At 54.4% G+C, this 25,530-nt stretch overlaps 2 protein-coding genes across 3 annotated transcripts in view; one reads left to right on the top strand and one right to left on the bottom strand.

Annotated features, from left to right (window-relative positions):
• LOC119959003 (ADP-ribose glycohydrolase MACROD1-like) overlaps positions 1-25,530 on the bottom strand; it is an 811,859-nt gene that overhangs the window by 561,354 nt on the left and 224,975 nt on the right. The gene's annotated exons all lie outside the window — the stretch shown is intronic.
• Positions 18,625-25,530, top strand: part of LOC119959002 (leucine-rich repeat transmembrane protein FLRT1-like) — a 150,439-nt gene continuing 143,533 nt past the window's right edge. Inside the window, 1 exon segment of the mRNA XM_038787542.1 lies at positions 18,625-19,074. The gene's annotated coding sequence lies outside the window, so the exon portion shown is untranslated.

Raw genomic sequence — 25,530 nt, 5'->3', positions numbered from 1 at the left:
ACAATTGTGATCCCATTGTGTCCGTCCGTAAAGAGCCCATTGTGCGCATCTTTGCAAATGCACATGTATCTCACGACACGTATTTCCATCGGCTTAACAGACAGCTGTCTGCAACGACGAGTGTTGTAGGTTCTCCAGAAACATAAACACAATGTAGTTGAATTGTATTATAATGAATAAAGCCTGACATAATGGCAGCAGATGTGGCATGCACACAGCACAGTGTAATATCCTGTCAGACAGAATAGAAAATTGAATTCATTTAACCTTTTTTTATATAAAGTACAGATTGCGTATGACATGTATATTGTTCTCACCGCATGTAAACAGGGGCCAGCTACCTTTAATTATGAAAATATTGCAAAACTAAAGAAGAAGTCATGTGATATCTTCAAACAAAGATTCAAATGAAAGGATGTTGGGACAAATTTAACCCGTGTCTGAATTTACAGATCGTAACCGGTTCGGTGAAATGAAATGAAAATGGCTTCTTGTCACAAGTTGAAGTTGCTGTGAAAAGCCCCCTAGTCGCCACATTCCGGCGCCTGTTCGGGGGAGGCTGGGACGGGAATTGAACCCGCGCTGCTGGCCTGCTTTCAAAGCCAGCGATTTAGCCCCGTGCTGAACCAGCCCCATGAGCCAGCCGTGCCGAGAGTGACTCGCATTTGATTGTTGTCGGTTGAAATCGCTCGCTGCCTCTTGTCCCTTCGCAGCACTTAATGCTGGTTCCTCCGTTTCTGAGGCTATGTGCATTTTGGGGGGTACTATAAGGAGTTTGTAACTCCACTGGACTTTCTGAAGGATAAACTTAATGGTACAACACAAGCTCCTGCGTTATCCCTCCACCAACATGAACGTTCCAACCTTGTTCCCTCGTCATCACTAAGTCGGCCGCCTACTTTCACCTCTTTGACATTATCATCCCTTCCCCCTGATGAGCCATCAATTGCACGAGAGACGAGTTGCTATACAAAAGTTAGGCTTTAATAAGCTAGAACTTAGCCCTGCGGTTGACTACAATAAAATGGACGACCGCCGGGCGCTCCGACTATTTATACCTCGGAAAGGAGGCGTGGTTAACTCAGCCTCTCGACCAATCGGAGAGCTGTCACATGACTGGTCTCAACCAACTGGTCGAGAGGCACATGACCGACCAGGGCCAATGGTAAGCCGGTGTTCTGCCCCAATGGCAGAGAGCTATGCAAATCATATCACCACAACCCCCCACCTCAGCCTATCAGCCGTGGAGGCCGTCATTTGTGTCACCTCCGGGTTCAATGATTCCAAACGTTTACATGCTGAGGGTGCAATGGGAGTAGGTCCTCGGAATAGCCCCGAGCAGCATCGCCAGAAATTTCCACAGAGGCTCGTCCCATCGGCGGCCATAACATCAGGGACCCACCCAGGGGGATTTCCACCCTTCTGCACGGTAACACAGTGGTTAGCACTGTTGCTTCACAGCTCCAGGGTTCCGCTCGGGGTCACTGTCTGTGCGGAGTCTGCACGTTCTCCCCGTGTCTGCATGGGTTTCCTCCGGGTGCACCGGTTTCCTCCCACAGTCCAAAGGCATGCAGCGTTAGGTGGATTGGCCGTGCTAAATTGCCCCCTTAGTGCCCAAAAAGGTTGGGTGGGACTGCTGGATTACGGGGATGGGGTGGGGGGGTGGGCTTAGGTAGGGTGCTCTTTCCAAGGGCCGGTGCAGACTCGATGGGCCGAATGGCCTCCTTCTGCACTGTAAATTCTATGATTCACGGCGGCCAATTGGAGGAACCCCTTCAGGAAGCCTTCCTGGCTCACATCTGAAACGGTAGCCAAGCGGCTACCAGGCCCGAGAGTTGGCGCACGCGGAATCACAGGGGCCCTAGAATCACAGTGCAGAAGGAGGCCGTGCGGCCCATCGAATCTGCACCGGCCCTTCGAGAGATCGCCCTGCCCGGGTCCAATCCCCCCCCCCCCCCCCCGCCCTGTCCACGCAACCCCACCCTCAGGGGCAACTCAGCACGGCCAACCCACCTACCCCCGCACATCTTTGGACCGTGGGAGGAAACCCACGCAGACACGGGGGGAGAACGTGCAGACTCCGCACAGACAGTCACCCGAGGTCGGAATGGAACCCGGGTCCCTGGCGCGCTGGGGAAGGGGGGGGGGGGTTCTGAGAACCCTCCACGCACCCCCCCCCCCCCCCCCCCCCCCCCCCAGCCCCGTGGAAATTCAGCCCCTCAGAATAGAACATTAAAAAGTTAACTTGGGACTGATACTGCAAGATTTATATTTTTGGTGTTCGCACTCCTCAGCGAGAACACCGAACAGACACGCGAACGGTCCTCCATTAGGAGTGACAAGCACTCATTTTTTCAGCTGCCCGCTTTCATGTCGCTCTGCCAAACACATCTGTAAATGGATTTGCAATCTGTCAGGCTGGCTGATGGGAAATCTCACCTCCAACATCCCCTTGGTGTTGACAGCCCTGCTCAAAGAGTTTGACAGGGAGGTACCAAGCCATTAAGGCAAAGATTCAGCCAGCGGCCTAGTTGCGACAAGGACGACGCGCGGGAGCCAATCGGCTCACCAAACGGCTGGAGTTTTGACGTAACCCGGGTTTCAGGCAACGCTCGGGGACTGGAGCCGGGATGACAGCTGTGCGTTCCTTCGCATTTCTTGTCACGCTTGCCGTGTATTTACGAGGAGCGTCACGCATTCCTGCAGCATCGGCCTGGTTTAGCACACCGGGCTGAATCGCTGGCTTTGAAAGCAGCGCGGGTTCAATTCCCGTACTGGCCTCCCCCGAACAGGCGCCAGAATGTGGCGACTCGGGGGGCTTTTCACAGTCACTTCATTTGAGGCCTACTCGTGACAATAAGCCTTTTTCATTTCATTTCATTTGAAACAATACACTGGCCGCTCCGCCCTCCAGCAAAGTCCCGGAAGGCAGCTTTGGAGCAGAAGCTGACTTTGATGGTTCCGACCTGGAAAGAGAAGCGGATTATCACGGCCCAATGATCTGGTGCTCACCTTGCCTGCTCTGCAACTACCTGCTGAGGCTAACCTGCTCGGGGTAATTTACCCGGCCCTCGGCTGCAGAATCGCAAGACCCGAAGGGCACCCGTAGGTTACGGGCATTGGATTTGGGTTCGTTTATTGTCACGTGCACCGAGGTACAGTGAAAAGTAATTTTCTGCGAGCAGCTCAACAGATCATTCAGTACATGGGAAGAAAAGAAAATACATAATAGGGCAACACAAGGTCCACAATGTAACTACATAAGCACCGGCATCGGGTGAAGCATACAGGGGTGTAGTGTTAATGAGGTCAGTCATAGAACATAGAACAGTACAGCACAGAACAGGCCCTTCGGCCCTCGATGTTCTGCCGAGCAATGATCACCCTACTCAAACCCACGTATCCACCCTATACTCGTAACCCAACAACCCCCCCCCCCCCCTTAACCTTACTTTTTAAGTACACTACGGGCAATTTAACGTGGCCAATCCACCTAACCCGCACATCTTTGGACTGTGGGAGGAAACCGGAGCACCCGGAGGAAACCCACGCACACACGGGGAGGACGTGCAGACTCCGCACAGACAGTGACCCAGCCGGGAATCAAATCTGGGACCCTGGAGCTGTGAAGCATTTATGCTAACCACCATGCTACCCTGCTGCCCGAGGGTCCATCAGAGGGTCGTTTAGGAGTCTGGTAACAGCGGGGAAGAAGCTGTTTTTGAGTCTGTTTGTGCGTGTTCTCAGACTTCTGTATCTCCTGCCCGATGGAAGAAGTTGGAAGAGTGAGTAAGCCGGGTGGGAGGGGTCTTTGATTATGCTGCCCACTTTCCCCAGGCAGCGGGAGGTGTAGATGGAGTTAATGGATGGGAGGCAGGTTTGTGTGATGGACTGGGCGGTGTTCACGACTCTCTGAAGTTCCTTGCGGTCCTGGGCCGAGCAGTTGCCATACCAGGCTGTGATGCAGCCCGATAGGATGCTTTCTATGGTGCATCTGTAAAGTTGGTAAGGGTTAATGTGGACATGCCATACCAGGCTGTGAGGCAGCCTGATAGGCTGCTTTCTACGGCGCGCCTGTAGAAGTTGGTGGTCGTTTTGTGCCAGTTTTCCTGGCGTAAAAGGCCACCATTTTCACACCGGCATGGGAATTTAGTCTCCCATACGGAGAATCCAGCTCCTTGGCTTTTGATGAACCTCAAACATGGTTATTCTAATCCAACGCAGGTCGCGTTACCAATTACTTCACTTACCAGAATTGTGAAAAACTCATTTGTCACGGCTGCTAATTACAAACAGTAGGAAAGGATTGAACACAGCACTATTTATAGTCAACGCTAAGCAACACAGTAACCTGCTATATAAAGAAATAAACAGACAGTTCTGCATTCATTATCAGGTAAAGCACCCCACTGGTAAAGCCAGTAAACCCTCGCAAGCATTTTCCTTTGAGTCGTCTGTTAATAAAGCGGAGTGCGTGCATGCATTTCAATCCAGGTCTTATAAACATCACAGTGAAGGAACAGTTAATGGAGATTACAAGGACGACACTTAGAGGATAGATTATCTCATGATCGAGCAAGCACGATAATAAAAATAACAATGGCAGCGCCTCTAACACAGAAAAATGTCCCAAGGTCGGATGTGGAGGGATCATTTTTAACCAGGGAGGTTTACAAGTGATAAAATCTAGGCACGGTAGCTCAATGGTTAGCACTATGCCAGGGACATGTCTGTGCGGGGTCTGCACGTTCTCCCCCGTGTTTGCCTGGGTTTCCTCCGGGTGCACCGGTTTCTTCCCACAAGTCCCGAAATTGCCCCGTAGTGTCCAAACGTTAGGTGGGGTTACTGGGTTACGGGGATAGGGTGGAGGTGTGGGCTTAGGTATGATGCTCTTTCCAAGGGCCGGTGTAGACTCGATGGGCCGAACGGCCTCCTTCTGCACTGTAAATTCTACGATTCTATGAAAAGATGGGTTTCGTAGGAATGGGGGCAAATTAGAAAGAGAGAGAATGGATAAGCTGGCTAAATAATTTTTTTAATAATCTTTATTATTGTCACAAGTCGACTTACATTAACACTGCAAAGAAGATACTGTGGAAATCCCCTCGTCGCCACATTCCGGCGCCTGTTCGGGTCACGGAGGGAGAATTCAGAATGTCCAATTCACCGAACAATCACATCTTTCGGGATTTGTGGGAGGAAACCGGAGCACCCGGAGGAAACCCACGCAGACACGGGGGGGAGAACGCGCAGACTCCGCACAGACAGTCACCCAAGCCGGGAATCGAACCCGGGACCCTGGCTCTGTGAAGCAACAGAGCTAAGCGCTGTGCCACCGCGCATCCCTGAGCTGCGGAAGAAAACAAGAACACCTCCGGACATGAGCACGGAAGGTCAGAGTTGAAGGATCAAAGAGTTTGGGAGAGGACGTCAGCTTGTGGGGGTGAAGCAAGGTTGCCAACCAACAGGGGCAGCACGGTAGCATGGTGGTTAGCATAAATGCTTCACAGCTCCAGGGTCCCAGGTTCGATTCCCGGCTGGGTCACTGTCTGTGTGGAGTCTGCACGTCCTCCCCCTGTGTGCGTGGGTTTCCTCCAGGTGCTCCGGTTTCCTCCCACAGTCCAAAGATGTGCGGGTTAGGTGGATTGGCCATGCTAAATTGCCCGTAGTGTCCTAATAAAAGTAAGGTTAAGGGGGGGGTTGTTGGGTTACGGGTATAGGGTGGATACGTGGGTTTGAGTAGGGTGATCATGGCTCGGCACAACATTGAGGGCCGAAGGGCCTGTTCTGTGCTGTACTGTTCTATGTTCTAACGTCAGCGAGCGGGGCAAAGAGTTTAACTACCGGCTGAAAGGGCAGCCTGCGCAGGTTTACAATGGCCGAAGAGGTGGTGAGGCAGAACGCGGTGTTTGGAAGTGGCGGGTGCCTGAGATTTAAACAAGCTGGAATTTATGGGGAGGGGGGCAATGGAAGGCAGGCAAGGAGCAGGTTCTAGTAATCCAATTCCCGAGCTGACGAGGCGAGGTAGAGATGGAGAGGAAGGGGCAGCGATCAGGTGAGAATGGTCGGAATAGAGCCTTGGAAAAATCCGGAGAGGGCCGTGGGTGGGTTAGCAACAACGCCAGTTGCGTTTGGGAGAGGGACAGTGCCCGAGCAACGGGAGCTATTAAAGTTACTGGACAGCAAAAGGGATGTAGGGAAGATAAATAGGCCTCAGCCCAACACTTTGAAATTCCCTCAAGAGCTTTCTTTCGACTCCTTCCAGCTTCAGAAACCTCCTCACAATCCCTCCTCGCTTTGCCGCGCCCCTCCTGATCTCTTTAATTTTTCCTGGCTCATTTCCGGCAACCGTCTGCGCAGGAACTTGGCGATTTTGTTTCTCACGTTCAAAGCGTTGCACCCCATCTCGGTGTCGCCTGCAGGCGTGGGTAACCAATGGGAAATGAGACATCCGCCCCTCCGCACCCAATTTAATCCTGAGGCAGGAGCTGGGCTCCGAAAGCTGGCGATTCGTTACAAACCCGCTGGACTTTGACTTGGTGTTGCAAGACTTCTTACTGTTCAATGACGCAGATTTACTCTGTTTGATGTAGCTGGAGTCGGTGGGTGGAGGAGGAGGAGGGGGGGGGGTTTCTCTTCCACCGTCATGGAGGTATTAACACACGCTGGGTACACGTCCGCAGTTTGAGGCAACCCTCTGACGATTTGTCCGACTGACAATTCAGGCAATGTTGGCAGCAGACCTGGCCACAGATGGTGCAAGGGCTGAGCACAAATCTGTTCCCGACCCATGGACCCGCGCCGTGCGCACGTGCCAGGCAGGAGTTACTGGACGGTAGCAGGAGCAAGAGCCGTGACTAATTCTCACTTCCCAAGGCTGGGAAGCGCCGAGGCGCGCCTCAGCACTGCCCCTGCCAAGTCGCAATCGACTGCTGCTGCACGGGCAGGAGGCTGAACGTGGAGCCTTCTGCCGTGCAGAACCGAAGAACCATATTGGGCCTGTGTATTTATTGGCCCACGAGGGGGGTTACAGTCACAGATGTTTACAGCACGGAAACAGGCCCTTCGGCCCAGCTGGTCCATGCCGCCTCGTTTCTATCACTAAGTTAGTCCCACTTGCCCGCATTTGGCCCATATCCCTCTATACCCACCCTGCCCATGTAACTGCTTTTTAAAAGACAAAACCGTAGCCGCCTCTACCACTGCCTCAGGCAGCCCATCCCAGACCCTCACCACCCTCTGTGTGAAGAGATTTCCCCTCTGGTCTCTCTTGTATTTCTCCCCTCTCACCGTAAACCTCTGCCCTCCAGTTCTAGACTCCTCTACCTTTGGGAAAAGAGGTTGACTATCTCCCTTATCGATGCTCCTCATTATTTTATAGACTCTATAAGATCACCCCTAAGCCTCCTACGCTCCAGGGAAAAGAGTCCCAGCCTATCCGGCCTCTCCTTATAACTCAGACCCATCAAATCCTGGTAGCATCCTCGTAAATCCCTTCTGCGCTCTTTCTGGTTTAACAACATCCTTCCTTTAATAGGGCGACCAGAACTGAACACAGTGTTCCATGTGTGGGTCTGACCAATGTCTTGTACAACTTCAACAAGAGGTCCAAAGGAGTTCTAAGGATGAATTTCAATGCTTGACATCAACATCCGGGAGCTCCGGTTTCCTCCCACAAATCCCGAAAGACATGCTTGTTGGGCGAAGTGGACATTCTGAATTCTCCCTCCGTGTACCCGAACAGGCGCCGGAATGTGGCGACGAGGGGATTTTCACAGTAACTTCATTGCGGTGTTAATGTAAGCCTACTTGTGACAATGATAAATATTATTACTATAAGAAGTTTTAAAAGTCTCGCTTGCACAGGTGCTACTCCGCGCTGGAGTTTCGATTATCGAGGCCACTGAATTAATAACGTCAAGTGCAGCATTGTGGGTAGGCCGGACATCTTCTCGGGCCTGAAATTCGACAAGAGGGACATTTCCTGGTTGCTCTCGGGCAGCTCCTATCAGGTATGGGACACGGTTAGTTAGACTCAGCCAACACTTTTTTTAAAAAGAACATGTGAATCCACGGTCAATGAAGTCAACTTGGAACTGGTTTGTGGGCACTGCAAGAGAACAGGATCGGCGTCAGGAGTGACGCCCTCCTTGGTTGAACAGCCTGCTAGCACCGTCTTTATTTGCATTCATTCACTAGCTGGGAGTTCCACTGGCAAGGCCGACATTTACCTTGGCTTATCATTGGGGGCACGGTGGAGGCGTGGTTAACGCCGCTGCCTCACAGCGCCAGGGAGCAGCCGGGTTCGATTCCGGCCTCGGATGACTGCCTGTGCGGAGTCTGCATGTTTCCGCCCCCCCCCCCCCACCCGTGTCTGCGTGGGTTTTCGTCCGGGTGATCCGGTTTCCTCCCACAAGTCCAAAGGCGTGCGAGGCGAGGTGGTTTGGCCGTGCTGAATCGCCCCCCTCATGTCCAGGGTTGGGTGGGGTTACAGGGGTTCGGACGGGAGAGTGGGGGCCCGGGTGGTGAGCTCTTTCAGAGGATCGGTGCAGACCCGGTGGGCCGAATGGCCTCCTTCTTCGCTTTTTGGTCGCTTTTGCTTCTTTTTGAAGACCAGCCACTGGGGCAGAGTATCGGAAGAATGATGGTCAAGTGGGTCTGTACACCAGCAAGACAGGGGTAGGAAGTGTAATCAGGAATGGAGCATTTGCCTTTGATTTCTGCCCACTGAGTGATTTTGCACGACGGCTGTCTGGAACTCACCGAGTGCAGCCCCCCATGTGTCAATGTCAGACGGACATTTCGAGCCGTGTAATTATAGCAGCTTTGCAGCGAACAAAGGGATATTTGAAAACAATCTGTGCAGGGCATGGACGCCATCTGGAGCTCCCAGGAGCCCTGAGACGTGGCTGAATTTGGCCGGCCCCACCGTCGGGAGGATTAGACAGCGTTGGAATCAAATTGCGCCGCTTCGAGCAGAAAGCGAACCTCAAAGAATCGGGCAGTGAGACAACTTCTACCTTTGCACAGGGGTAAAAGCGACGCGACAGCCAGATTGTGACGTAAATCTACCGCCATAGACGGCGCAAACCAGCACAGAGTTAACTGCCCGATATACTCATGCCCTTCGGTGGATCTCCAGGAACATGCCGGGCCGCAAACCTGACCCTGTTCCAACTTACTTTAATCTGTATTCAATTTACCCCGCGAGAGCCTGCCCAGGGATACTCTAGGCCTATCTGGGGCCCCGAGTTCTTCTGATTACTGGGGTTCTTCTTGCGCCCCTCCCTCCCCCCGGCAGCGCACCCCCGGCTCGTCGGTTACCCGGTGCCACCGATGTGGGGGGGGGACAATGGACGCCGCCGCCGGACGCGAAACTGAAGGTGAGCACCTGGGCCGCCGCGACTTTCACTCTTACCTGCCGACTTAAAGCAAGCGCTTTCACCTCCCGAAGAATTATTTCTCCGCGACAGAGGTCACTGCCGCTGGCGCGGTTTTCATCTTGTGCTCAGGGTGAGCACGGTTCGGTCTGAAGCTGGGGGAAGGGGTGGGGTGGGGTGGGGGGGGGGGGGGGGGGGATGAAAGCAAGGCCCGATTCTTTGTCCGCTAAACGTTCCGACTACTAACTGTCCGCACAGGTTAACGCTCACTCGCTGCGCCATTTGCGGAGCTCGCTCGCACTGTCTTTCGGGACTTGTGGGAGGAAACCGGAGCACCCGGAGGAAACCCGCGCCGACGCGGGGGGGAGAACCGATGTGTTCTGTACTCTGGGACAACACAGGCTGCAACTCGATGCAGCTTTGTCTGGGTTTTATACTCCAGACTTCGAAGTAAGTTCGATGTGATTGATTGAACCATTAGCACAGTTCTCTATGAGTTCGACTCTCCTGCTAATCTGGCGATACTAACTCAGTCTAACTAACCAGTCTGCTCTAAGCCACGTGGAGGGTGTGATGCTTCTGATCTGCCCTTGTCCTACTCTCTAAGTGTCGCCTGTGGAAAGAGACAGAGCATGTGTGCCCTGTCCTTATACATGGGTTGTGTAATGGCCCCTTGTGGTATTAACACCTCTGGGTGTCTTGACTGCCCATTGGTCGTGTCCTATTCTATGTGTTCATTAGCTGTATGCCTGCATGTCGTGGCGTCTCTGGTGCTCCCTCTACTGTTTACTTAGTTATGGTGTATTTACATTAACCCCTTGTGTATTTACAGTGATGCAGATAACCACCAGAATGGGCAGACTCCGCACAGACAGTGACCCAAGCCGGGAATCGAAACCGCGACATGGGCGCTGTGAAGCAACAGTGCTAACTCAACCATAACCATGGGCATTAATATAAAATCTAGACTGGAATTTTTCAACCATTGGGAATTTCTGCTCCCGTCGGCAGCACACCCCCCCCCCCCCCGCCCAGGGGGGGTTTCCCGGTGGCCTGGGATGGCTTCAACAGGAAATGCCACCGACATGCGGCGAGAACAATGGGGCGGAATTCTCTGATGCTGAGGCGAAGTGTTGACGCCGTCGTAAACGCCGTTTCATTTCTCCACGGCGTCAACATGGCCTCAGGAGCAGCGAGGGGGGCCAGCATGGCACTGGAGCGACCCACCCTGCTCCAGCTGCCGATACCGGCGTCAGATGGGCGGCGCGGGGTCTGCGCATGCGCAGTGGGACCGGCGCGATTGCCGCGCATGCGCAGTGGGACCGGCGCGATTGCCGCGCATGCGCAGTTGGGACCGGCGCGATTGCCGCGCATGCGCAGTGGGACCGGCGCGATTGCTGCGCATGCGCAGTTGGGACCGGCGCGATTGCCGCGCATGCGCAGTTAGGACCGGCGCGATTGCCGCGCATGCGCAGTGGGACCGGCGCGATTACCGCGCATGCGCAGTTGGGACCGGCGCGATTGCCGCGCATGCGCAGTTAGGACCGGCGCGATTGCCGCGCATGCGCAGTTGGGACCGGCGCGATTGCTGCGCATGCGCAGTTGGGACCGGCGCGATTGCCGCGCATGCGCAGTGGGACCGGCGCGATTGCCGCGCATGCGCAGTTGGGACCGGCGCGATTGCCGCGCATGCGCAGTGGGACCGGCGCGATTGCTGCGCATGCGCAGTTGGGACCGGCGCGATTGCCGCGCATGCGCAGTTAGGACCGGCGCGATTGCCGCGCATGCGCAGTGGGACCGGCGCAATTGCTGCGCATGCGCAGTTGGGACCGGCGCGATTGCTGCGCATGCGCAGTTGGGACCGGCGCGATTGCCGCGCATGCGCAGTTAGGACCGGCGCGATTGCCGCGCATGCGCAGTTGGGACCGGCGCGATTGCTGCGCATGCGCAGTTGGGACCGGCGCGATTACCGCGCATGCGCAGTGGGACCGGCGCGATTGCTGCGCATGCGCAGTTGGGACCGGCGCGATTGCCGCGCATGCGCAGTTAGGACCGGCGCGATTGCCGCGCATGCGCAGTTGGGACCAGCGCGATTGCCGCGCATGCGCAGTTGGGACCGGCGCGATTGCTGCGCATGCGCAGTTGGGACCGGCGCGATTGCTGCGCATGCGCAGTTGGGACCGGCGCGATTGCTGCGCATGCGCAGTTGGGACCGGCGCGATTGCCGCGCATGCGCAGTTAGGACCGGCGCGATTGCCGCGCATGCGCAGTTGGGACCGGCGCGATTGCTGCGCATGCGCAGTTGGGACCGGCGCGATTGCCGCGCATGCGCAGTTGGGACCGGCGCGATTGCCGCGCATGCGCAGTTGGGACCGGCGCGATTGCCGCGCATGCGCAGTTGGGACCGGCGCGATAGCCGCGCATGCGCAGTTGGGACCGGCGCGATTGCCACGCATGCGCAGTTGGGACCGGCGCGATTGCCGCGCATGCGCAGTTGGGACCGGCGCGATAGCCGCGCATGCGCAGTTGGGACCGGCGCGATTGCTGCGCATGCGCAGTTGGGACCGGCGCGATTGCTGCGCATGCGCAGTTGGGACCGGCGCGATTGCCGCGCATGCGCAGTTGGGACCGGCGCGATTGCTGCGCATGCGCAGTTGGGACCGGCGCGATTGCCGCGCATGCACAGTAGGACTGGCGCGATTGCCATGCATGCGCAGTTGGGACCGGCGCGATTGCCGCGCATGCACAGTAGGACTGGCGCGATTGCCGCGCATGTGCAGTGGGACCGGCGCGATTGCCGCGCATGCGCAGTTGGGACCGGCGCGATTGCCTCGCATGCGCAGTTGGGACCGGCGCGATTGCCGCGCATGCGCAGTTGGGACCGGCGCGATTGCCGCGCATGCGCAGTTGGGACCAGCGCGATTGCCGCGCATGCGCAGTTGGGACCAGCGCGATTGCCGCGCATGCGCAGTTGGGACCGGCGCAATTGCCACGCATGCGCAGTTTGGACCGGCGCGATTGCCGCGCATGCACAGTAGGACTGGCGCGATTGCCGCGCATGTGCAGTGGGACCGGCGCGATTGCCGCGCATGCGCAGTTGGGACCGGCGCAATTGCCGCGCATGTGCAGTAGGACTGGCGCGATTGCCACGCATGCGCAGTTGGGACCGGCGCGATTGCCGCGCATGCGCAGTTGGGACCGGCGCGATTGCCGCGCATGCGCAGTTGGGACCAGCGCGATTGCCGCGCATGCGCAGTTGGGACCAGCGCGATTGCCGCGCATGCGCAGTTGGGACCGGCGCAATTGCCACGCATGCGCAGTTTGGACCGGCGCGATTGCCGCGCATGCGCAGTGGGACCGGCTCCCTTCTGCGCCCCGGCCTGGCTGAGAGAATCCCGGCCAGGGAATCCCGACGGCAAGAGACACGGAGCTGGGGGATTACAGAACCCAGCCCCTAATTTCACCTGTGCTGCAAAGGCGGGTCAGGTGGGTCTGACCTCAACGGGCCCATGTTGGCAACCATGAGCTCGGCTCTTTGACTGTGCTAGACAAGGTCCTCCAGCATGTCTACCGTCGCCTTCTGCAGTGTGGTTGACCACGGGACCATTCCCACTCTCGCAGCCTGCCCGCCAGGCTATTATTGGGGAGGATTTACAAGTTGATCTCAGTCTGTTTGGCCATGTTCCCAATGCACCTTCCCTGACCATCAGGTCCAGCTGGAGCCCAAGGTTTCTGACTCAGAGTCAGCGACGCCATCACTGCGCTAAAAGACCTCCTATATTCACCGAAAACATTAAGCTCGCCACACTCCTCCTTGCCTTTTGAATTCCACAATCCGCATCTAAAAGGGAATGTGCCTGTGCAAACCTGTCATGCTGTCATTAAGGGCTGCAGCGTCTCGAGCTTTGATACTTTGCTCGACAGCCTGAATTGCGAAACAGAATTGCTCTCTACCCAGCCGGCATCCCCAATTTTGTACACACGTTTATTGTTTAACTGGAAGTAATCCTTACATTAAATTATAGAAGAATAACAGCAGAATGTGTGGTTTGCAATTCCAAGGTTATTACAGCTCAAAGCTGCACAAGGACTTCAAAAACTCCTTGCGCGCACTCAGACACACACTTACAAATGCACACACCCACTCACACTCACAGACGTACAAACATGCATATCCAAATACTCACACACACACATCCACTCACACATCCACACTCTTTCACACACACACACACATGCACTCTCTCACACACACTGTCACACACTTACAAACGCACACACCCAAACACACTCACACCCACACACACACTCACACACCCACATGCTCACACACATTCACACACACACACTCACACGCTCACAAAGTCACATACCCACTCACACACACACTCTCACACACACGCACATACACAGTCACACTCACATGCTCACCCACAGTCACTCACAAATATACATGTCCACTCACACACCCACTCACACACACTCACATACACACTTACACACACGCTAAGACACACACTCACAAACACACACACCCACTCACAGACACTCACACACACTTACACACTCAAACACATTCACAAACATACACACACCCACTCACACACACAAACACACTCTCAAATACATACACACTCACACACAACTGCCCTCACACACACACAAACACACGCACACTAACTCACACACACACTCACTACACACACACATTCCCACTCACACACACACAGTCACAAACACACACATTCAATCACACTCACATACTGACACACTCTCACATACACGCACTCACACACACACATAGTCACTCGCACACTCACACATGCACTGGCACACACTCACGACATGCTTAGACACACACACACTCACACAAACACTCACTCACATATACACACACACAACCTCGCACACACTCACGCGCACACATGTACACACTCACACTCAAGCAAACTCACTCACACATATGCACACAATCACTCAGACACTCACTCACACACACACATGCACTCACTCACTAACTGATACACATACAACACACACTCAACTCACACACTCACTCGCTCAAACACACACTCACACATACATTCTCACTCACACTCACTGCACTTAGACACACACTACAGATGCAGACACACTGACTCACAACACGCACATATTTAGACATACACTCACTCCACACACTTACACATACACTCATGCTCAGACACACTCACACACACTCATACTCAGACACACACACACACTCTCACTCACTGCACATTTAACCATGTGCACTACACACAAACACATGCACACACTCACTCACACCGACTCAAACACACTGACTCACAAAACATTTAGACACACATACTCAGACACTAGCTCGCACACACACTCACTCTCGAGCACACTCACTCACACACTGACTCACACACTTGCTCACGCACGCTCCCTCACTCGCACTCTCTCACACTCAATGCGTGTCCACAAGGTGCACCCTTACCGCAGCAACCTCAGTATAATATTGTCATGAGAATGTCACTTTAAGAAATGTTTGGCTGCTCATATTACTGCAGTGATGTCAGAGTGTGGGTGGAGCTGAGCTCTGGTTCTGCTTTTTAGATTCACTTTGAGGAAAAGCTTGGGTGTGTCTGGGTTTTCCAGTGAGCTGCAGTGGAAGTTAAACAAAGAGCTGACCTGTTGACCTCTCTGCCATCCAAAGACTATCTCTGGATCATTTGGTGAATTCATAGAATTTACAGTGCAGAAGGAGGCCATTCGGCCCATTGTGTCTGCACCGGCTCTTGGAAAGAGCACCCTACCCAAGGTCAACACCTCCACCCTATCCCCATAACCCAGTAACCCCACCCAACACTAAGGTCAATTTGGACACTAAGGGCAATTTAGCACGGCAAACCCGCCTAACCTGCACATCTTTGGACTGTGGGAGGAAACTGGAGCACCCGGAGGAAACCCACGCACACACGGGGAGGATGTGCAGACTCCGCACAGACAGTGGCCCAAGCGGGAATCGAACCTGGGACCCTGGAGCTGTGAAGCAATTGTGCTATCCACAATGCTACCGTGCTGCCCAATTCAGAATTATAAATGTTCTCAAGAGTGAATGTGAACCTAATGTGCTCCTGTTTAAAGGTTTGTTAAGTCTTTTGGATGTTAAAAGGAAAGCTTAAAGGTTTACTTAGTGTTGTATTCTTTGGGGGTTATCTTTGAATTAATGGTTGCTAAGATGTTCACTGTTTGTTTTAAAAAGGTTAACTTGAGCTCATAGAATAAACGTTGTTTTGCTTTTAAAAATACGTTTCCATTTCTGTTCTACCTGTAGAGTGGGCCGTGTGCTCCCCATACCACAATCTAGTAAAAGTTGTGGGTCAGGTGAACTCCATGATACACTTTGGGGTTCTCTAAACTCTGGCCCATAACAATATCTATCTGTTAATTCCATTTCTGAAGTTCAAACATGGTTTGGGAGGCAGGGGAGGTGGGAATTACAAATAATATCTTGCACATGAACTTAACAAAACTTTCAGAGTGAGCCTCCTGAGTGCTTGGGCAAACACAAATCCCCGCGTAGAGTGGTAAAAGAAGGTTAAATCTTGTTGAAAATCTGACCTCTGTTTGCCATGAACTCCATAATTTTAAATCACTGTCAATGTTGGTAAGGGTAGAACTTGAAAGGTTTAAATTTCTATATGCTAGGCATCAAAAAATTATGCTTTGTCGCTTGCCAGTTCTGCGTCAGTACAGCACACTGTCTAACAATAAATAATATTTCAGGGGGAAAAAATATTCACACATACATGGGGCTGGATTCTCCATTTTTGGGACTATGTCCCCCCACGCCGGTGACGAAACGATGGGAGTTTTGTCAAAGGGACACGAATTCCCAGCCCGGGGGGCTAGCAGGAACCCGGAGCAGATCTGGCAGATTTTGCTGCACTTCCGGGTCAGAGGCCGCACACGCGCACGGTGGCGGTCGCGCTGTGCTCCACGGCGGACTCAGATCGCGGAGCTAGATCCCAAAAAGAGACCCCCCCCCCCCCCGGTTCGGGCGCGCGCCCGACCCGCAACCCCTGCACAAGCATTCCTCGGAAGGCCCCCCCCCCCCCCCCCCAGGCCTCCGATCGGCCTGCCCCGCTAGTATCCCGACCGGCTGGAGCACATTAGTTCCACGCCGTCGGTACTTCGGCTGGTCGGGAGTGGAGCGGGCCTCAGGCAACGACCCCAGGCGGCACGGCGTACTCCCCAAGTACACCACTTCTCGGGGCCTGCGGAATCGGCGAACCGGCACCGGCCCCGATTTCTCGCGGGAACATGGGTTCTCGCCCCCCCCCCCCCCCCCCCCCGGCGCCGGCCGCCATTTCAGGGCGAGGGTGCGTAGAATCCAGCTGGGGAAAGGTTTGTAGTGGAGGTTCTGGTTATCCGTGTTGAGACTCCTTGCTTGTCCTGCTGTACATTTAGGGGTACAGGCCACAATTCTAAAATCCGCGGAACTGCGCACTGCAAGAGGGGGACCCTGGAGACAAGTTGATGGAATGGGCAAACAGGCGGCAAATGAAGTTCAGTGCTGAGAAATGTGAAGGATTCATTTCGGAGCGAAGACCAGGGAGAGATGACATAAAATGAAGGGTGAATCTGCGCTTCAGTCATTGAAGGTGGCAGGACAGGTTGGGGGGGGGGGGTTCAAGGGGTCGAGGGTGTCCCAGGCTCATTACTACAGGGCGCAAGAACGAGGAGGTTATGCGGAACCGGTTTAAGACACCAGTTCGGCACCAGCGTCCCCGTTCTGGGCGCCGCACTTTGGGGAGCACGCGAGGGCGTTGGAGAGAGTGCGGGAAAGGTTCCGGGAAACGGTTCCAGCGATCAGGAAAGGTGGGAAAAGATAGGACTGCCCTCCCGGGAGAAGAGAAGGCTTGAGAGGAGACCGGGCGGTCCCGTGAGGGTGGAAGAGGGAGAAACTGTTCCCCCCCCCGCCCCTCAACCCGCCAAAGGATCGGAGGCGAGTGGGGGGGGGTGGGGGCGCCGATTTAAAGTCATTCGCAAAAGGAGCAAAATCGATAATGAGAAAAAAGGAAATGCACGCGGTCAGTGGATTGGCCTGGAGTGCGACGTCCGGGAGCGGGGTGAGGTAGGTTTAATCGAGGGGTGGGACTGTAACCCGAAAAGGAGCAGTGCGCAGGGTTACGGGGAGACAATGGCACCCAATATAATGCCCATGCGCTCCATTAAACCTCGCCGTACAGTAAACGTAGGACATCATTTCTAAACGTTCCCCCTGGTTAATGACAGCACTGTTTAACAGCAGCCGACAGGAACCTCTGTATCCGGTTACGGTTTGCTGCTTCAACCCCACGCAGGGGTTCCCCCGGGTCTGGGTGGCAGTAAGGTGGTGAACATTATGTCTGGGCACTCAGGATTTTCACAGAGAAATCAGAGAATTTACAGTGCAGAAGGAGGCCATTCAGCCCATCGAGTCGGCACCGGCCCTTGGAAAAAGCGCCCCCATTTAAGCCGACACTTCCAACCTAACCCCCGTAACCCAGTAACCCCCACCTAACCCGCACATCTTTGGACGCTAAGGGGCAATTTAGCACGGCCAATCCACCTAACCTGCACATCTTTGGACTTGTGGGAGGAAACCGGAGCACCCGGAGGAAACCCCCGCAGACACGGGGAGGGGAGAACGTGCAGACTCCGCACAGACAGCGACCCGAGCCGGGAATCGAACCCGGGACCCTGGTGCTGTGATGCAACAGTGCTAACCACTGTGCTACCATGCTGCCCGTGGTCAAGAGTGGGCAACTTAGCGTGGCCAATCCACCTAACCTGCACATCTTTGGGCTGTGGGGAGGAAACCGGAGCACCCGGAGGAAACCCACGCACACACGGTGGGGGGGGGGGGGGGAGAACGTGCAGACTCCGCACAGACAGCGACCCAAGCCGGGAATCGAACCCGGCTAACCACTGTGCTGCCGTGCTGCCCTCAGACACCAGCTGGCATTTTGCCTTGCACGATATTCCACCGGGAAACAGGGAAAAAGGTGTTTTTTTTTAAAAAAAACAGCAGCAAGCTCTGACAAGTTGCAGCAGGTAATAATGCGGCTGCACGTTTGACCTGTTTTCCTTATCTCCTGCCTCAGCTCATTCCTGCTGTCCTCTCGCCCCCCCCCCCCCCCCCCCCCCCCCCACCCGAAACCGACACACAAAGTGACTGATCTGCTGTGCCCTGTGCGGGAATAGTCCACTCGAGAAGGTTCGAACCGCATCCCCTCCAGGGTGGAAATGCAAGGTTCCCCCACACAAACAACAGCCTGGGCTGCTGCTTGCCGAATCCAGAAACCCTGCCCACCGATGATCTCATCAGAATATTCAGCCAGCGTGTCGGCAGTGAGCTCTCAGTCCTCCAGTTGAGCTCCTCTTGCAGTGGGCTGCTTGCCGGCGTCTCTGAGACATCCGTGGAGCTTTGAGACTGAACCTGTTATTTATTTTGTCGCTCGCTGCACGGACGTCTTCTGGCGGCTTTGTACCTTGCCCGTGAGGTCTGCATCCGGAGGGGGGGGGGGGGGTTGCGGTGGTTGACTTGCACTTTATTTTATCTCCTCTCCCCCCCTCACTTACTGGAATATGTTTCGTGGTGGTGGTGGGGGGGGTGCTTGTTTCGAAACACAGCAGCAGAAGATGAGTAAGCCTTGAACAGGTAAGCAGGCGTTTGACTTACTTGAAGCATTGTGCCAGTTTGTGAATTACCCAGGACGTATCTCGCCTAACCTTAACGGAGTGCAGGGCAAACAGTGCGAATACAGGGCCACCAAGTGTCTGATGCACACAAAGTTTCCTGCACTTGTGAACAGATTCAGCCAGCACCGGCATTTCTCCGCACGAGTAACTGCAGGGCTTTGTTTAACGCTGTGAGTGCTGTGTGACCACACTAACTCTCATCAACACAGGTAGCTGTTATTCTGTGCACCTACAAATCGAGCTTGCTTCCGAGGCTGGATTTTATAACATGCCAACAGAGCGGGCTGCAGTCCAACTTAGAAGAAAAGCACAGTAAGAAGTCTTGACAACACCAGGGTTAAAGTCCAACAGGTTTGTTTCAAATCACTAGCTTTCGGAGCGCTGCTCCTTCCTCGGGTGAATACAGAAGGGGAGAGGGAGACGAGGATCATTTTGATTTTCTTTTTTGCTAAATTTTGCGAGTTGGTAAATCGATCCGGATTTCTAACCTTGGCAGACAGCCGCCGCTGCGCCCCATCGAGGGTCACCCCCCCCCCACACCCTCGATCCCGAAACATCGCCTCTCCCGCCGTCAAGCACGTTTGCCGGAGAGCGCCCCACGTCGCAACTAATCTGCGGCTGGTTTGCGAGACTGTCTGATTGGAAACAAACCCAGCTAGCGTAGCTCCCCCGGTGCCCTGAAGTGCCCCTGTGATCCGAACCCTCGAGTAAGGAAGGGCAGGCAGCTGCGGAATCCTCTCGTTTTTGGGAGGGGGAAGAGGGACGGTGTAAAACTGGATTCGTTTTCCCCCCGCCGCCCAATTTTGCTCAGGCAGAAAGTACAACCTTTTTGGATGCTAGGTTGGCTCAATTCATTACAAGCAGCAATAATGTGTGTGTGTATGGGGGGGGGGGGGGGGGGGGGATGAAGAGATTTGAGCAGGAGTAACATATTGTTGATGTACTGTGTCAAAACCGGTGCTTATTCTGTTGTTGTGACTGCATTCCTCCTGAACTATCGTCCTGATTCAAACAGGGAGAAAGGGGGATGCTTGTGAACTGGGATGAGAAAAAAATGCACGCAGGAATCTTCAGCTGTTTCACCATCAAGTGTGTGAACTCCAAGGAGGGGTAGAGAGGGGCTTGGGTCCGTCTGTGAACCACCTGGTAAACGTTCTGCTTATTCAGCTGGTCACAATGAAAAAGCTCGTTCTTCCTGCAAGCTAGTTACAATTGGCAGATCAAGCCTCCTGCCTATAGATCCAATGCTCCCTTCCCCTCTCTATCCTTTCCCTTTTTAAAAAAAAATTCTGTCTCCATGCACCATGGGGCACTGTCGTCTTGCAGTAAATTAGCAGGAGCTTAATCCTTACCTTTGGTCGGGTCTACCTGCTTGTCACTGAGCACAGGGTAACGTGCTTCCCTCTCTCTCTCTCTCTCTCTCTCTCTCTCTTCAGACACTTCATTCCCGGCGTTGCCTTTCAGTACGCCGCTATTACTCGGTGTAACAGTTAATCTGGTTTCGTTGTGTGTGTGTGTTGTGTGTGAAAGAAATTCACTTTTGTGGGCGTTTGTCGAATATGGTCTGAACGGCTCATCCAGCAGCTGGATGGTGTTGCACATTATCGGCTTCTGATTAGCGTAGTGGTTAGCACAGTGTTGCTCCGCAGATTCAGGGTCCCTGGTTCGATTCCCGTCTTGGGTCACTGCCTGTGCGGAGTCTGCACGTTCTCTCCCCCCCCCCCCCCCCCGTCTGCGTGGGTTTCCTCCGGGTGCTCCACTTTCCTCCCACGAGTCCCGAAGGGCGTGTGCAGGTCGGGTAGATTGGCCACGCTAAATTGCCCCTCCGTGTTAGTGCCAAACAAAAAGGGCTAGGCGGGGTTACGGGGATAGGGTGGAGGTGTGGGCTCAATTAGGGTGCTCTTTCCGAGGGCTGGCGCACACTCGATGGGCTGAATGGCCTCCTCCTGCACTGTAAATTCTATGAAACGTGTTGGGGGGGGTGGGTAGGGGGCGATCTTCTGCACTGTACGAATCCTGCTCGTCACTTCCCCCCTTTCGCGTACCAAATTTTAGATCGTTTTGACGCCTCACTGCGTGCGCTCGCCAAGGAATTAGCTGCGATTTTGTTAACGCGACCCAATGTTAATGGATGTGTGCAAGATGCTTCAGGTACCAAACAACAGATGCTGCTGCCGCACAGATACTTAGCGAGGTGTTGAGAGGAGAACTGAGGCGCTCCGATACCAGGGCACGTATCGATTTAAATGGAGGGGGGAAAGTCTCAGGGACAAACGAGAGGGCTACGGTGAAGATAAGGCAGTGGGAGCCTTTCAGCAACTTCGCCGAACGGGGAAGAGGAGTGATTACGTCATATTGGGCTAAAGGCCTGATCTTTGGCCCTGAATTCATCCCCCCCGTTCCAAAATAGAAATGAAACGTTACCCGGCAGACGCCGCCTCCTCGGGCTAACACACACTCTCAGGATTGTGCCTCTCTACTGCGCAGTTAATACAAAGGGAGACCAAATACAAACAGGACCGATCGTGCCATCACTGATTACATTTAAGGCATCGTCAGATTTGTTTGCGACAAGGCAGGCTACGGTCAACGGGGTGGCACAATGGGTCAGCGCTGTCGCTTCACAGCGCCGGGGGGGCCCGGGTCCGATTCCCGCCTCGGGTCACCGTCCGTGGCGGAGTCTGCACGTTCTCCACCCCCCCCCCCCCCCCCGCATCTACGTTCTCCTCCGGGCGCTCCGGTTTCACGAGCCCCGAAAGACGTGCTCGTCAGGCGAATCAGACGTTCTGAATTCTCATTCCGTGTACCCGGAACAGGAGCCGGAATGTGGCGGCTGGGGGGGGTTTTCACGGTGCGCCGTTGACGTCAGCCTACTAGGGCACCACAGTAGCCAAAAAAGGTTAGGAAGGGTTATGGGGATAGGGTAGAAGTGAGGGCTTAAGTGGGTCGGTGCAGACTCGATGGGCCGAATGGCCTCCTTCTGCACTGTAAGCTCTATGTACTTGTGACACGAATAAAGATTATTATGATGAGATTTGGTGAGCAGCGACACTGCAGTCGGTTCACGTGACGGAGTTGTGAGGGCGCTCCGTGCTGCTGATCTCCATTTTGGGTTTCCGTCTCGGTAAATCCCATTCGGCCCTTTGCTCTCCCGCTTCTCAGTGACGGCCTGGCTTCTTCCAAAAGCTGCTATCGCAAACTGAGCTTCGCCATTTCAGCCTTGGAGCCGAGAATACACTTGGCTTTATTATTCTCCTGTGTGCGTGTGGCTGTGTGCGTGCGTGTGTGTGTCTGTGTGTGTGCGTGTGTGTCTGCGTGTGTCTGTGTGTGTGTGTGTGCATGTGTGTGCGTGTGTGTGCATGTGTGTGTGTGTCTGCGTGTGTCTGCGTGTGTGTGTGCATGTGTCTCTGTGTGTGTGTGTGCGTGTGTGTGCATGTGTGTGTGTGTGTCTGCGTGTGTGTGCGTGTGTGTGTGCGTGTGCATGTGTGTGCGTGTGTGCGTCTGTGTGTCTGCGTGTGTGTGTGTGCATGTGTGTGTGTGCACGTGTGTGTGTGCGTGTGTGCATGTTTGTGTGTGTGTCTGCGTGTGTGTGTCTGTGTGCGTGTGTGTGTGTGCATGTGTGTGCGTGTGTGCGTCTGTGTGTCTGCGTGTGTGTGTGTGCGTGTGTGTGTGTGCACGTGTGTGTGTGCGTGTGTGCGTGTGTGCATGTGTGTGTGTCTGCGTGTGTGTGTGTGTGCGTGTGTGTGTTCATGTGTGTGCGTGTGTGCGTCTGTGTGTCTGCGTGTGTGTGTGTGCATGTGTGTGTGTGCACGTGTGTGTGTGTGTCTGCGTGTGTGTGTCTGTGTGCGTGTGTTTGCGTGTGCCCGCACAGTCGCAGGGGTAGCACATCCCGTATCAGGATTACATGTGCTCGGCCCCGTCTCTCCGAGTGTGACTGCGATCAATCTTGCCGCTTCAAAGTAGACCGTTGGTGGCTCTGTACTAAATTTCAGATTGAAGACTTTGGGGATTAATTACGGTGTCGCTGAAACTGCAGCAGATCTGTTCAAAGGTTAATCTGAGGCAGCCTGATGGCGCAGCGTTCTGGTGTACCCTGCGTTTACTCCCAGGAAGGCGTGACAGGGTTTATCCATCCTCACACACACACACACACACACACCGTCAAGTCCTCAGGTCCTAACTGGGATCATCTGTGGATGATACCGAGCCATTTTCTTTTTAATATCCCCACCCCTCCACCCCCACCCAGCTCCGCTCCCGACACCAGCCCCACCGCCCCACAGGGAAAGGAAATATACACGAGGGACCATTAACCCGGGACAGGGATTGTATACTTCCCCTTCCCCGGCCGCAGCGCGGACTGTGTCAGCTGAGGGCTGTCTGCGTGTATTTCCTCCGGGCGCTCCGGTTTCCTCCCCGAAAGACGGGCTTGTTGGGTGAATCGGACATTCTGAATTCCCTGCTCCGTGTACCCGAACAGGCGCCGGAATGTGGCGACGAGGGGATTTTCACAGTAACTTCATTGCGGTGTTAACGTAAGCCGACTCGTGACGCTAATAAAGATTATCGTTATGACTTGAGGAACGGCTTGCGTGCGGGAAAAAAACTTTTAAACAGGAGGCCAAATGGAAATTAAATTCAGGGCCTGCCAATGTCTATCGTGCTTACCCCGCTGCGCAAATACCGCGGGGAAAGGATTCAACATTTTTTTCCCCCCAAAGAGCAAACAGCAAAATATTTTTGCTTCATACCTGACAGCAGCATTTCTACATCAAAAAAAAAACACCCGGCATTATTTTTAGCTCCTTTCAGAAGGTGGGGGGACCACTAGAACGTAGAACATAGAGTGCCGAAGGAGGCCATACGGCCCATCGAGTCTGCACCGACCCACTTAAGCCCTCACTTCCACCCGATCCCTGTAACCCACTGTTTGGTCACTGAGGGCAATTTCTCACGGCCAATCCACCTAACCTGCACGTCTTTGGAATGTGGGAGGAAACCGGAGCGCCCGGAGGAAACCCATCCAGAGGAAACCCACCCAATCTAATGGCAACCGTAGGATTGCACGCACAGGAATACGACCAGAGCCTCTTGAATCACTCTCTCAGTGCTGGGTCTTACTCTGCACACTGAGATCCCATCAGGAGGCGAGGACTCCTTAATCTTTACCACAGGTCAGCAGACAGGCTTCATCTCGTACTGGGTCACTGTCCGCAAGCTGTAAAAGCTGTAACGCGTCATTAAAATAACAAATCACTGGCTGTAGAACATTCCCAGTAGGAATATTAATCATCTTTTGATTGAAAAAAGTGATGCACGTCACACGGGTGGAGATGACGCTCGATGCTGTAGAATCTACTGAATTTTGCACAGCAAGGTGAACAGGTTTCTGGCTGAAAACCCTCCGGGTTGGATTCTCCGTTGGCCAACGGCGAAAGATTGGGCGGGGAATTGCTTCCGGAGCTAAAATTGCGGCCGCCGGCGGTTTGAGGCCAAATCGCGATTCTCCGTCGCCTCGCCAGCGGAGCCAAGGCGTTCCAGAACGCACGTAGAGTAAACGGCGTTTGCGTATCATTAGCGGTATTCTCCGGGGCCTCCGCGATTCTGTGCCTCCGATGGGCCCAGTTCCCATCCCCCCCTCCGTTCCCCCCCTCCGTTCCCCCCCAAGCCACCCCTCCAGGTGCCCTCTGGTCCCAGCCGACCCATCAGCTGTATGGGCCGCTCCAGCACAACCAGTGATACCTTGTTGGCTGGGATGAGTGTGTGTGGGAGTGTAATGTGTGCGTGAGGCTGGGATGAGTGTGTGCGGGGAGTGTAATGTGTGTGGGGCTGGGATGAGTGTGTGTGGGGAGTGTAATGTGTGTGTGCGGCTGGGATGAGTGTGTGTGGGGAGTGTAATGTGTGTGTGCAGCTGGGATGAGGTGTGCGTGGGGTGTGTAATGTGTGCGTGAGGCTGGATGAGTGTGTGTGGGGAGTGTAATGTGTGTGGGCGGCTGGGGTGAGTGTGTGTGGGGAGTGTAATGTGTGTGTGGGGCTGGGATGAGTGTGTGTGGGGAGTGTAATGTGTGTGTGAGGCTGGGTGAGTGTGTGGGGAGTGTAATGTGTGTGTATGGTGGGATGAGCGTGTGTGGGGAGTGTAATGTGTGCGTGAGGCTGGGATGAGTGTGTGTGGGGAGTGTAAAGTGTGTGTGAGGCTGGGATGAGTGTGTGTGGGAAGTGTAATGTGTATGTGCGGCTGGGATGAGTGTGTGTGGGGAGTGTAATGTGTGTGTGCGGCTGGGATGAGTGTGTGTGGGGAGTGTAATGTGTGTGTGAGGCTGGGATGAGAGTGCGTGGGGAGTGTAATGTGTGTGTGGGGCTGGGATGAGTGTGGTGTGGGGAGTGTAATGTGTTGTGCAGCTGGATGAGTGTGTGT

This window comes from Scyliorhinus canicula, chromosome 31 (genome assembly GCF_902713615.1).
Source record: "Scyliorhinus canicula chromosome 31, sScyCan1.1, whole genome shotgun sequence".
Classification (NCBI taxonomy): Eukaryota; Metazoa; Chordata; class Chondrichthyes; order Carcharhiniformes; family Scyliorhinidae; genus Scyliorhinus; species Scyliorhinus canicula.
This window is presented reverse-complemented; position numbering and strand designations above follow the sequence as displayed.